Raw genomic sequence first — 13,378 nt, 5'->3', positions numbered from 1 at the left:
CCTGGATTCATTGATTTTTCTTTCTTTTTTTTTTTTTTTGAGACGAAGTTTCACTGTTGTTGCCCAGGCTGGAGTGCAATGGCATGATCTCAGCTCACCGCAACCTCCACCTCCTAGGTTCAAGCGATTCTCCTGCCTCAGCCTCCCTCGTAGCTGGGACTACAGGCATGTGCCAACACGCCTGGCTAATTTTGTATTTTTAGTAGAGATGAGGTTTCTCCATGTTGGTCAGGCTGGTCTCGAACTCCCGATCTCAGGTGATCCGCCCACCTCGGCCTCCCAAAGTGCTGGGATTACAGGCATTAGCCACTGTGCCCAGCCTGCCTTACTTTTATACAGGCAACTTTATTACTAAAATGTAAATTTGATGTTAAGAACACTGACATAAGATATGTATAAATTATGCAATACAACTAAAATTAAATGAGAATGGATATTAAAGAACTCTGATATATTTTATATATTTTCTTACCATAATTTAAATTATTATGTAACTTATATTTGTATTAATTAATAGATAAATATATGTAACATATAAATATATAAAGTAATTATATAATAGTTTATATTATGGAGCATGCAATTTATAAAATATAAGATAGCTAACAATATATAACATAATATATATTTAATATACATATGAAAGAAATAAAGATGACTAGTTTAAGATTCCAAACACAACAATTAGATTACAGTCATGTGGCACATAACCATATTTTGGTCAATGAGGGAATGTACACATGATGGTGGTCTCATGTGACTACTTACACCATATTTGTACTGTGTTTTTCTAGATGTAGATATGTTTAGACACACAAATATTTACCATTGTATTACGATTGCATACAGTATTCTGAGTAAAGTTAAACTTTACAGTAAATTTTTTTCTATATACAAATAATTGCAGTACATGTTTATGGGGACTCCTAATACAGGGCTCCCCTCTTTTTCACTAGGAGTTTCACTTACAGCTGACAATCTATGGGGGCGGTGGAGGGGCAAAAAAACAATGACGGACCTTGGCTGATCCCCTCGACCCCTTTCTTAACAATATAAGATAGATATCTATAAAATATAGATGGATGTCTATCATCAGCTTGCCTCTTCGGCAAGACCTAGGAGGTGACTTCTGTAAAGTAACATTCTATACAGGTTTGTAGCTTAGGAGCCATAGGTTATACCATATAGCCTAGGTATGTAGTTGGCTATACCATTTAGGTTGGTATAAGTACATTCTGTGATGTTTGCACAGTGACAAAAATCACCTAATGACATTTCTCAGAATGTATTCCTGTCACTAAGGGAAGCATGACTGTGTCTTGTTTGGTTAAAGATAAATAAAAAGGCCACACCTGCCTGTAAGAGAATTTAATGTTATAAACTCTGAATTGGCTTAAGTAAAAGTTGTGTGGATTGTGATGCCTGTACCAAAGTGGAAAACTATGTTGGCTTCACATCATTTAAATTAAGTTTGTAAAAGCATGGTGTGAGGAGCAGAAGGGAAAATGTGCAGTAGTTTGGTTTTGGCTAAAGAGTTCCAGTACCTCTACTTTAGTGCCAATGATTGTAATACAGCTACAACACAGCACTATATGCGGCAATGAACCCAAACAATTACATCATTACCCATTTATCTAAAGAGTAAAACTTATGAATGATTATTTTTACTTACTGACTCAATATTGGATGTGCTGAAACATGTCACCATCTACATTTGTCCATATAAATAAAATGATACTAGGCACTTAAAAAGAAAAAAAAAAATTCCCTAAAAAAGCTTTTTATAGCTTGGAGGATATTTGTTGTTCTTCTCTGCTGCTGTTGTTTGTTATCATCATTAATGTGTTCTGTGTATTCAGAAGTTAAGGTAAAATTAGATGACGCTAAACTCCGAGATCATTTCCCAAAGAGCTTTCTTCCAAGTTGTTATATTTCCTTAATAAATGCAAATGAAGTAATTATCTAGTTAAATTTTGACTAGGCATTATTCATTTGAGAAATTGTTGTTTTATCGTGCAAAGGAAGCATTTTTTCCACCTTTGGCACTTTACAATAAACTCATTCTGATCTAAATTGATTGCTTTGGGATTATCTTGGAGTCATTAAAATATTGCTGTATTGACATTCACTAATGTCTTTAATTAGCAATTTCAAATTCCAGTGTTTGGCATTAGTATGAACCGATATAATTTATAATATCACTATAGCTGTTTATTCAGTTTTGTTTGTTTATCTGTTGAGTTTATAAAACACTTATTTGGCATTCTTGAGCTATATTCAAGCCATTAATGTTTATAAAATATTTAGATTAGCATGTCTGCCTCTTTAGTAAAGATATGGTTGAGACACTGAACTTCTCTGAAACCGGATTAAAATGAAGGGTATATTTTTATTTTGTTTTGTCACTTTCAAATAATTTTAAACTTTACATTTGCTATGAATTTAAAAGCTCCATGTACACAAAATATAAGAATCTCTTACTGTTTAGAAATTAGTATTTTTCAAAAGTCAGACACTTTTGTTCAGAGGGATGAAAATGTTTTTTCTGGAATCCTTGTACACGTTGTAAGGTTATTCTCAACTGGCTCGGCACTTGCTCTTTTTGACAAATGTTATATTCATAGGGTTGCTTTTAAATTCCTGCAAAGAAAAAGCCTGAAAAAGGAGCCCGTCACAAAAGTATAAAAGCAAAAATTCATCAATATAAATTGACCAGAGAACAACATTAGGCTAATGGGTTGAGAGCCTTGTCTCCATCCACATTCTCCTTCTTTTGAGACAATAAAGAAAAAAATAGAGATCACACACTTTGAGTTTGGATGGGGTTAGATCTGTATCTCCACGTGATCACCCCTTCTACCTATTAACTTGGCCATTTCCCCTTTGTAAAACAGTTTTCTGGCTATAAACGGGCAAAAAAAAAATATTGATTATATGGGACTGTTGTGAGAAGCAGACAAAATTGGCCCCAAAAGAAATGTGGTTTTGCATAGATGGCGATCATTACATTAGATTCTTTTCCTTTCTTAAATTCTGTATATGCTTACCAGCAAGAATGGCAAAATGTTCTTCTTTAAACATGAGAACTTCATAAAAGAATACATTTTCTCTATTCTTTCGCTAATGGGTTTTATATCAAGTCCTGAGTATTCAAATATATTGTTATAGGGCTTTCCAAAATAAGGGAGCTTTCACAGGATGTCATTTTGTTTACCTCTTGGCTATAAGTAAGTTTAGTTTGAGATTTTAAAACTCATTTTTTATGGATGAATGTTACTGAGCCAGGAGGATAGGGTCTGGAGGCAGGGAACCTAAGGCTGTTTCACACTGACTTTCTAGAACTAAATTGAAAGGAAACTCCTAACTTTACACATCTAACAAAAGGAACAGAGGCTACTCTCTTTGACCTTTTCTGTGTGGCAAATGGAAAACTGGCTGTCTGCAACGAATAAGACTGATTGCCGGTCCTGTCTTTGTTTGCAACTTTGTAATTTCGCTCCTGCCTCTGAATGGTTACTGGCCACAACCAATCAGACTGATTGTGGGTGGAGTCTTCATTTGCATAGAAGTATAATTTGTAACTTCACCCTAGCCCCTGATTGGTTGCTTTTTGCAACCAATCAGATATTTGCCCAGGAGTTTGACGTTTGTAACTTCAGCTTCTGATTGGCTGCTTTCTGTAACCAGTCAGACTGAGTGTGGGCTGCAACTTCATTTACATGAAGGTGAGTATGAAGTGGCCAATGGGAGACCTGTAGGGAATGTTTAGACCCAAGAAGTTTCCGTTCTGGGCCTTTGAGCCACTGCTGAGGTCCACTCCCACACTGCGCAGTGTGCTTTTGTTTTCAATAAATTCCCACTTTTGTTCTTTGTTGCTTCATTCTTTCTTTGCTTTGCTGGAGATTTGTCTAACTCTTTGTTGAGAACACCAAGAAGCTGGACAACTTGCAGTCACGATCCTCTACCAGGGCCATAACCTGGAAACCATTACAACTACAGGGTGAAAGTACGGTGAAAGACCACATTAACAATACTGCAGTGTTTATAACCCTCCAGCATTTCAGGTCCATTTTTAACTAGGGCCCTTTGCTGTAGGGTTCCTTAAGCTTGAAACATTATTCTAGAAGACTTTTTTTTTTTTTTTTTTTTTATCATTAGGGTTTTATCTTCCTGACAGCACTAGCTAAAGGAGAAATCTCTCATTAGCCACTCTCAGTCAAATGCCTCCTTAGACTCTTTTTCTTAGCACTCAGAACAAGAAATTATCTTATGTGTTTCTGTATAAATGATTAATATCTGTATCCTTTAAAAATACACAAACTCCTTTAGGCCAGAACTCTAATTTCTTTGTCGTTCCTATATCTTCAGTATACAGAAAAACATGGGCTACATCACATTCACTTCACGTGAACTAATACTTGTTTTGATGAGTAGGTGAGAGTATTTCACTTTTCAATCTTTAAATTTCTCTATATTCTCTCTAGTTTTGTTTTATTTTTCTGACTATGAACTGTTGACAGTTACAGAAGGATTGGGATACATTTCTTCTTAAAACTCTAATATGCAATTTATATGGTTTGGATTTGTGTCCCCACCCAAATCTCATGTTGAACTGTAATCCTCAATGTTGGAGGACGGGCTTGTGGGAGGTGATTGGATCATGACGGTGGATCGCCCCTGATGTTCTCATGATAGTGAGTGAGTTCTTATGATACCTGGTTGTTTAAAAATGTGTGGCACCTCCCCCTCTCTCTTTTCCTTCTTCTCTGGCCATAAAGATGTGCCAGCTTCCTCTTCACCTTCTGCCATAATTATAAGTTTCCTGAGGCCTCTTCTGCCATGCTTCCTTTACAACTTGCAGAACTGTGAGTCAATTAGACTATTTTTCTTTATAAATTGCCCAGTCTCAAGTAGTTTTTTATAGCAATGCAAGAATGAACTAATACAGCAATTGACTTTGACTTATTTGTGTACAATGATTAAAATATTCCTTACCATACTGAATATATTCAGGATACCTTAATGATGTAAAGAGTCCAGATCTAAATGAGGAATCACATGAAGCAGGATAAGATGCCATCCATTTCACATGCTAAAAAAAGGAATTACATATTTTAAGGCATATTTTATTATATAGAATAGATGGGATAGACAGTTTAAAAATTGAGAACCAGATGTTTCAGAAAGTCTATGTTAATATACATGTAACAAAGATGATTGCTTGAGCAAATTTTATTCAGGCTCCTGAACTTTCTAGGATCATCTGTATACTTGCTTGTAAAAATGCAGTTTTAGCAGAAGCCCTGATAAATCAGTTCAGTAAGAACGTCCCACCCTCAATATCTTATCACCTTTGTTATTTCCGAGGATTTCCATCCTCCACCATCCCTAGGTAATGTGTAGTAACCTTGGTGTCTCTTCAGCAAGAATCCTGTTAGATAGGTTTAGCCTGAATTCCCCTTACTGTTAAGTTACCCCTTAGTTATTTTTTATCCACTGACCCTCATCCTGCTGCAGGGATATAAATTCCCACTTTTCCATACTATATTTAGAATTGAGTCATATCTTTTTCCCTCGCTACAGAATGCCATTGCCATGACCTCCAAAAGTATAGCAGTGGTCCTGAATAAAGTCTGCCTTACTGTATTTTAACAAATAACATTGATTTTTTTTATCTTTAACACATGGTATAGCATCTATGTTAAAACATAATTTTATGCCTATAGTTTTGGATATTAAATGGATTGACATTTTGGAAAAGGGACTCCTATAGCTATTTTAATTCTCCTGTCCCATTACACTTTATCTCCTTACTGCTTAGTTTTGAGCTCAAAATCTGATACAAGCTCTTCCTGTATGAATATTAAAGGATCTAATAATTATAGTTTAATAAAATGAAACTCAAGGGTGAGATTCATCAACTAGAGAAATGTAGATTTTTTTCATGCAATTTAATAACATCAAATGGACTCTATAATCATTTTCCATATAAAGGATCAAAAATGGCTTAACTGGGCTTATGCAGGTAGTTAAAAATATGCTCAGACGGATCATATGGAAGTACAGAAATATCATTTAAAATTACATTTTATTATTCGTTTTATATATAGTAAAAATTAGATTGGCTACTTGACATTTAGCATTTAACTTTTCTAGGGTTAGACATAGAAACATTGAAATAGAGGACTGAAAAGGATATTTAGGCCACTTAAATACTTTTAACTTAGTATGCAATATCTAATCTTGTGAAGAATAGTTGTTAATACCATAAGTACAGACCCACCAGAGAAAAGTGTTAACAATACTCCATAAGATTTCACTAATGTAATTTTGATACATAATATGGAGTATTTTTTACACAAGTCCTGAGCACATATAAACTAGGAAATGAATCTTCATATACCTGGTCTCTAGTTGTAGTCCTTTGCAGGAGAAATTGATTTTTTCATACATGCTTAGTACAGGGGATACACAATCAGAACATTAAAATAAAACACACACTAAGGACTTCAGAAGGAAATGCACATCTAATTGAATCTGAAATTGGATGGTATGATAAAGGTAGAAAAAAGCAAATTCCTAGCATTACAAGTTAACTGAATTTCTCATGCTAGTTTGCTCACATAGGAACAATTTGACTTTGAGAAAGTGAGAGAAGTTCACTGAGCTTCATTTTCTCATCTGTTAAATGGCAAAAGTACTACTTGCCCCTAAACAGCATAAGGATTAATATTCATAAGATTATAGATAAACATTACATTATTCAATATACAGTTTTCAACCATTTATTGGAGGTCTTATATTGTGAAATAAGACATAAATATAAAGAAAAGTTATAAAGCTTAGAAAGAAAATTACAGCTCTCATAGTTTGCAGATAATATAGTTGTATAAATGTAAAATTCACCAAACTATTAATAATGAATAAAGAAGTGAATTAATCAAATTCGATAGACACAAAGTTAATATTAAAAATCACTTTTAAAAATCAATACTAACAATGATATATAGGTGTTATATATGTGTAATTTAGAAGGATGAGAAAAAAAATACCAGCAATATATCTCATGAAAAATGGATAAAATATCTACACTAAAATAGTAACAGAACTTTTGAAAAATTTAATACTTGCAATAATTACTTATTAATTCACTTCAAATTGAATTATAGATTCAGAATATCTCTCAAAATACCAGATTTTTTATGTGTAGAAATTGACAAGCTGATTTTAAAATTTAGAGTGAAATAGAAAATATCAAGAATATCCATGACAATTTTAAAAACTGAAGTTTGAGGACTTTCTCAATTAGAAGTCAGAAATACTTAAAGTCCAAAATTCATATGACATGAAGATATTAGTCAAATAGTATATAGTATATATAAGAAAGTAATAAAAGAGATTAAAGACTCCAAGTCTCTGCCACCTCTATAAGCTGTCCTGCAATCATAATATCAGATACTGTGGAGTAATAAAAATAAACTAGATATTGTGGTGATGCACTGTTTGGACACTTCTTTAAAATATTTTATTGGGTTTAAAGGATAATAATTGAACAGTTTGAAGATTCAGAAATTGCATATTGAGGTAACACAATGCACTGGAATGTGAAATAAAATTCACATGAATTAAGGATCTTACCCAATACAGCTAATAATTTTAAGATCGCAAAATAACAAGAGATAATTGTAAATCAGGCAGAAGTTTCCAGTGCTTGACTATATCTGCTGAATGTGGGGCTTTTTAAAAGGGCCATCTGTATTCTGGAATGCCCCACTTAGTTTATGAAGAGTCAAATTTGTTTCACAATTGGTGGATCTCCTTGCCCAATTTTCCTTTTAGGTTTCAAATAGATATTACAGTCCGAAGACTTTCCTAACTAACTCATTCCTTTTCCTTTTGTCTTGCACAATAAAATGCTGACATTTGTAACTCTCAGATATTCTACTTTCCAGATAGCCAAATTAATACACCTGATATCAGGTGTGATTCAAGTATGCAGCTAAAAAATGTGGATTTGGGACTAGATCTCTCACTACCTGACTGTTAATGATGATTTAATCCTGTAAGGTATGTAGGGCATGGATAGTCCATAGTACAAAACTGTGGTCCAATTTCTGAAATTTAACCCTAGGGTGTATGGTAATATTCCAGTGGAGAGAAATACCCAAGTTGTCATAATTATTTAGTAACGCAAAAAGTAGAGAGTGACAGATAATATGTACAAGGAAAATTAAACTGGTTGGTTGTTATTAAATTTATTTCTCAGTGTCCTATATAGTGACAATGTCAGGCTAGGAACAGTTCTGACATTGGTGACTAAATACGAAGTGTAAAACATCTTTTTGGTAGCTTGCAAAGGGAATAATTGGTGACTAAGTATAAAGTACAAAATGTGTCTTTGGTAGCTTGCAAAACACCTTATCTCCTGTAATGAGAGAGAAAATAATTCAAAAGATCAAGCCCAGGATTTACTAGTTGGAGTTCCTGAGCTTCAAACACAATTCAGCCTTTAGCCCAAGTAAGTCTGTTATAACAAGCTCAGTGCCCTTGTTGGGAAATCTGAATCTTTCACACATGGGCTAGGGGCACATAGGCAGATGATTCTGAAGACCAAAAGTACTATAATCCCTACATATTTCCATTAGAAAGATATTACACAGAAGCCCAATAATGGATGGGGTCATGGGTAAAGTTATCATTACAGCAGGTCTTTTGGGTTTCCAAGTGTATAATTGAGAGAGACACTTGGCAATTGTAGTACTTCTTACATTTGCTCTTAGACTATAGAGTAAAAGCTATTGTAATAGAAAAGATAAAGTGGAGGGCTCTGAAACTAACATTCCTATCTCCATCAATAACCAGTCTAGTAAATCACAAATAATACTGCTACGTGGGCTGAGTGGTGAAGATTAGTGCAATACTCAGGCATCTTACAAACTCAAAAATGGCAGTGCCTATTTTATCTTCACTTTATCCACCATTCTGGACACTGAAGAAAATGTAACCTGAAAAATGACTCAAATGCTACTACAAGGTCAACAACATAGTATACAATACAGCAGATGCTATCAGAAGATGGTGCATTTGCTAGAGCAGATTGCAGGTACAGTTTCAACATGTAAAGGCATTTGCTGCCCAATTTTGTTTTTGTCCCTTCCTTCTGTCTTTTATAACTTTAGCACATCTTTTAGTGCTAGCATTCTTAATCTCATTTCAGCATCTCTTTCCTGAAGGACTCTATCAGCCTAATTGTCAAACATGACAGCAGTCAAAGCATGCCTAAAGCACAATACATTTGAGCATGAGATGTTGCCCTGTGCAACACTGTTGTAGTTCAAAATGATAAAAGTATGTTATCTGTATGTGTGATAATTGACAAATAGAAAGACCTGACACCAACTCTCTGAGATTAGTGTGCTCAAGAATATTCTTTTCCTGAGGTTGAATATGTAGGCCACTCTTCCTCGTGTTTGATGCTTATAGCTCTTTGCTTATCGTATTGACAACCTTCAGGAGAGGCATGTGAGACTCAGATAAAACTGTTGTGAGTCACTGGTGACCTGAAGTTATTATGTTTTAAGCAGCAATATTTGTACTAATTTATTATGAAGCAATAGCAACTGATACACTCCAGAAAATCGACATAATTAATATCTTGTAAGTTCATATCCAATGGTCATCCTTCTACCTTTCTGTATGTATAAACTAGGATAGCTCAATATTTAGTATTCCTGTATACATAACTGTGCAGATCTTTGTCTAGAGAAGCATAGTTTTCTACACTGGTAAATATTTCATGTTATTTGCCTCATCTAACTTCATTAATCCAACTCTTTATTCAAAATTTAATTATATAAAATATTTTAATGCAGTTTTATGTATTTGTTTTTCATCCATTAGCATCTTGTATTTAATATATTCTAAGAGTATCACAGAGGCTTCTCTAGTTATAAAAATTCAGAGAGATTTTATTATTCAGCATTTAGTATTGCAGCCCAGGACAACTAATGTCATCAAATATGATATTGCTCCATAAACGCATTATTTCCTGTTGATATACATTTTGTGGGGAGGAGTGAAGAAAAGTATGACTTGTAAATTTTTTGAGAAAAAATTGAAAAATAATGTATAAAATTCTACTGATTGTGGGGTTGTTGAAATTATTTAAAGAATTCAATGTAACTGTATTAAAAATGTTCCTGCCAATAATAATTTCAAGACTACTATAACCTTTTAACATTTTTGCTGATGTTAAATGAAAATTCAAGAATTATCACAGTGTGCCAAATAGAGTGTCTGATATAGTCCATGTCCACTGTAGGACATTTTCCCTTGATTAAAGAGCATGGTGGGGAAGTGAAACAAATATATTTACACACCGCAGAAAGACTCTCTTTGAGAATTAAAAGTAGCAGCTACAAAGAAGGTTGTTTCCCCATGTAGAGATTCACTAGGAATGTTGAATTTGAAGTGAGCTAACTATTATTGAAAGAGAGTAAAGGATACCTTGTATTGCATTAGGTAGAATAGAATTAATATTCTTATGATCTTATAATTTTATTGTATGGCTGTCTTGAGAAATACATGAATCATGGAATCTCTGTCAGATGGGTATTTAGATGATTCTGCAAATCTTCCTTTTACAAATAAGAAAATGGCATAGTAAATATAGTAAATAGTAAATATTAGATGAAGAAGCTCTTGTTAGAGATCCAAGCTACCCCTCCTCCTCCTCCATGACCTTCTCAATACAGTCCTTTGTGACCACTGACAAACACCCCCACCCTTTTCTACAGTCGCTGGTGCAAGAGTTTCAGTAGAACGGGTAAACACTTCCAGGATGTGGTTAAGACATCTGCCCACCTTGCTTAGCCGAGCAGGCAAAAACATTTCCAGGAAACGGTTGCAACACCTGCAACCCTACTCAGTTTCCCCCACCTCAACCTAGCCCCTTGCCCTGTAAAACCCCACGGCAGCCTGTAAGCGCGGCTGTCTCCTCTGTTGACACTGGAGCAGCCTGGCAGTTTAATAAAAACTTGTTTTCCTGACTTTGGGAGTCTACTCATTCCTTCTCTCGGCTAACCTTACATTTTGGTGCCAAAACCCAGGAAAGGGTAGGCTCTGGCTGGGTGTCCCTAGAGGATGCTCTCTATCTCCCTTTCCCTCTCCCTTTGGCTCTCTTGCTCCTCCCAGGCTCACTTGTTACGATGTGCTAGAGCCTCGGTTCCCTTCCCTATCTCCTGGCCACCCTCCCCTTCCCGACCCTGCAGAAGACCCGGAGGATTTCTCAGACCCTCCCATTGTTGGCGACTTCATTCATCACTAGGGTCTACACAGGGGTGAGTAAGAGAGATTCTTGTCATTTTCCAGGGACCCTTGACAGTCTCTGTCTTCCTGAAAGACCCAGCACTGGGTCAAGGGCTCCCTCTGGCTTCTAGGCCTCTGGCTCGTCCATTTCAGGGATGCCAGACTCTATGGTTCCCTTCTGTACACTAAACAAGACCCCTGGGACTGGGGACGCCTTCTTCTGCAGTCCTTGCCACCAGCAGTCTCTTCTTCTGTGCCCTCCTCATTCAGTATGGGCACCTCTCAGTCTACTCTGTCTAAAACTATCCTCTCTGGGGTGCCTCTTGCACAACCTCAACACTCTCGGCCTCCGTTCAGAGGTTCTTCCCAAGAGGCTTATTTTCTACTGTAATACGACTTGGGCACAATATAAATTAGACAATGGCTCCCAGTGGCTTGCAGATTGACCTTTTCATTTAAATATACTCAGGAACTTAGAAAATTTTTGCCATCACAATGGAAACTGGTCTTAAATTCCTTCTGTTCAGGCTTTCTTCACCCACCATAAGTGCCCTTCCCTTTGCCAATCCTGCTCCACTTTCCAAATCCTCCTTTCTCATTCTAAACCTGACTTTCTTTCAGCAGAACCCCCTTCTGTACCAAGCAACAACTCCTCCTTTGACCCCGCAGACTTCCCAGCTACCTGGCCTCATCTCATTCCTCCCCCAGAACATCATGACCCTCCACTACATGCTCCTGCCCCAGCATTGCCCCTCTCATCCTCTCTCTCTAACCACCCCGCTTCCAATTCTGAGTCCTCCCTGTCTCCACCCCTTACCCGCTCTCAGACCCAACATGCCCAACAACCAGCTCCCATACTTCCCCTCTGGGAGGTTGCTGGGGCTGGAGGAATTGTCCATGTCCACATTCCTTTCTCTATTACTGATCTTTCCCAAATCCAAAAGCATCTCAGGTCCTTCTCCTCTGATCCTGATACTTATATCAAAGAGTTCAAATACCTCACCCAGTTGTATAAACTTACTTAGAATGATCTCTATATCATTCTCTCTCCTATCCTCCTTCCAGAAGAAAATGAAAGAGTGTGGCTCATGGCCCAGACACACGCTGATGACCTCCATCAGCAAGATCCTCCTAAGCCAGTAGGGGCTGCGGCAGTCCCCGAACAAAAGCCTTCCTGGGAATACCAACCCGTGGACCCTGGCCAAGTGTCCCGTAACCATATGATCACTTGCCTCATTGCAGGCGTTAACAAATCTGCCCATAAAGCTGTAAATTTTTTAAAAACTTCAGAGAAATTTCCCAGAGGTCAGATAAAAATCCTGCTAAATTTCTCTCCTGCCTTACAGATGTTCTCCAAAAATACACGTGTTGAGCCTGCTTCCTCAGAAGGCACTATAATTCTTAATACCCATTTTATCTCCCATTCAGCTCCCAACATCTGGTGCAAACTTAGAAAAGCCAAAGAAGTCCCTCAAACCTCTATCTCCTTCTCACAAGGAGAGGTCTCCTTCACAACAAAACCTTCTCAACCTGGCTTTCAAAGTCTTTAATAATAGGGATGAGCAGGAAAAAATAAACAAGGCCCAATAAGATCATGCCAAATACCAGCTACTAGCCACAGCTATTCACCAACCTGGCAATAGCAGTCATGGGCACAAAAGACCCCATAGCAGTCTTCCTCATGGGACCTGCTTTAAGTGCGGCAAAGAAGGCCACTAGGCATGCGTGTGTCCTAACCCACAAGTACTGAAGAGTATTCAATAGAATAATCCAGAGTAAAACAATAGAACAGACATTCTTCTCTAGAGAAAGTTAAGCATTTATCCAGGATAAATCATATTTTGAGATACAAAACACGGCATAATAAATGTGAAAGGATTAAAATCATTCAAGTTATGTTTTCTGACCATAATACATTGAAATTAGAAATGACTAACACAAAAATTTTTTAAAGTTATAGTATGTGGAAACTAAACCACATTTTCTTAATGAATAATTAAAGAAAAATTCACAAGGAAATTAGAAAAGATAACATTGAGATGGATGAAAATGTAAACACAGTATATCAAAA

At 36.3% G+C, this 13,378-nt stretch overlaps 1 long non-coding RNA gene across 1 annotated transcript; it reads right to left on the bottom strand.

Moving 5' to 3' along the window:
- Positions 1-2,545: 2,545 nt before the first annotated feature.
- Positions 2,546-10,645, bottom strand: LOC105544802. The gene is made up of 3 exons (XR_001006821.1): positions 10,507-10,645; positions 5,019-5,092; positions 2,546-2,655 (listed from the first exon to the last, which is right to left on the bottom strand). It is a non-coding gene; the product is annotated as an uncharacterized LOC105544802 (long non-coding RNA).
- Between the last annotated feature and the right edge of the window lie 2,733 nt (positions 10,646-13,378).

Source organism: Mandrillus leucophaeus, unplaced genomic scaffold (assembly GCF_000951045.1).
Source record: "Mandrillus leucophaeus isolate KB7577 unplaced genomic scaffold, Mleu.le_1.0 Scaffold31, whole genome shotgun sequence".
Classification (NCBI taxonomy): domain Eukaryota; kingdom Metazoa; phylum Chordata; class Mammalia; order Primates; family Cercopithecidae; genus Mandrillus; species Mandrillus leucophaeus.
This window is presented reverse-complemented; position numbering and strand designations above follow the sequence as displayed.